Genomic DNA, 1346 nt, shown 5'->3' on the forward strand with positions numbered 1-1346 from the left:
TTTGATTTCAAAAAAAAAAATCTTATCTAACTTATTATCTTTTTATCTTTTTCAAATTTGATTTCAAATCTTTTTCAATCAATTAACTAACTTCTTGTTTGTTTCTTATCTTTTTCAAAACCACCTAACTACTTTTCCCTCTCTAATTTTCGAAAATATCTCATCCCTTTTTCAAACATTCTTTTTAATTAATTAATTGTTTCATGTTTTAATTTTAATTACATTTTATCTCTAATTTTCGAAAATCACTAACCCCTTTTCAAAAATTATTTTCGAAATCTCCCTCCTCCTTTCTTCTTCTATTTAATTATTTAATTACTAACACTTCTCTTCACCTCTCTTCATCCAAAAATCCGAATCTCCCTCTTCATTCTTCTACCCCTTCTTTTTCTACTAACATAAAGGAATCTCTATACTGTGACATAGAGGATTCCTCTTTCTTTTCTTGTTTTCCTCTCTTTCATATGAGCAGGAACAAGGATAAAGGCACTCTTGTTGAAATTGATCCAGAACCTGAAAAGACTCTGAAGAGGAAATTAAGAGAAGCTAAATTAAATTATTCTAAAGGTAACCTTTCAGAAACATTAGAACAAGAGAAGGAGATGGCAGCCGAAAATAATAATAATGCAAGGAGAATGCTTGGTGACTTCACAAAGCCAACGTCCAAGTTTGATGGAAGAAGCACCCCCATTCCTGCCATTGGAGCCAACAACTTTGAGCTTAAGCCTCAACTAGTTGCTTTAATGCAACAAAACTGCAAGTTTTATGGACTTCCATCTGAAGATCCTTACCAGTTTTTAATTGAGTTCTTGCAGATCTGTGAGACTGTAAAGACGAATGGAGTTGATCCTGAAGTTTACAGACTCATGCTTTTTCCTTTTGCTGTAAGAGACAGAGCTAGAATATGGTTGGATTCACAACCCAAGGATAGCCTGGACTCATGGGATAAGCTGGTCACTGCCTTCTTGGACAAATTCTTTCCTCCTCAAAAGCTGAGCAAGCTGAGAGTGGATGTTCAAACTTTCAAACAAAAAGATGGTGAATCCCTCTATGAAGCTTGGGAAAGATACAAGCAGCTGACCAAAAGATGTCCATCTGACATGTTTTCAGAGTGGACCATATTAGATATATTCTATTATGGTCTCTCTGAATTTTCGAAAATGTCATTGGACCATTCTGCAGGTGGATCTATTCACCTGAAGAAAACGCCTGAAGAGGCTCAAGAACTCATTGACATGGTTGCAAATAACCAGTTCATGTACACTTCTGAGAGGAACTCTGTGAACAATGGGATACCTCAGAAGAAAGGAGTTCTTGAAATTGATACTCTGAATGCCATATTGGCT

General features: G+C 35.5%; 1 non-coding gene across 1 annotated transcript; it reads right to left on the bottom strand.

Moving 5' to 3' along the window:
* Positions 1-998: 998 nt before the first annotated feature.
* Positions 999-1102, bottom strand: LOC130958902 (small nucleolar RNA R71). The gene has a single exon (XR_009078004.1). It is a non-coding gene; the product is annotated as a small nucleolar RNA R71 (small nucleolar RNA).
* Positions 1103-1346: the final 244 nt, after the last annotated feature.

The sequence above is a fragment of the Arachis stenosperma genome, chromosome 10, assembly GCF_014773155.1.
Source record: "Arachis stenosperma cultivar V10309 chromosome 10, arast.V10309.gnm1.PFL2, whole genome shotgun sequence".
Classification (NCBI taxonomy): Eukaryota; Viridiplantae; Streptophyta; class Magnoliopsida; order Fabales; family Fabaceae; genus Arachis; species Arachis stenosperma.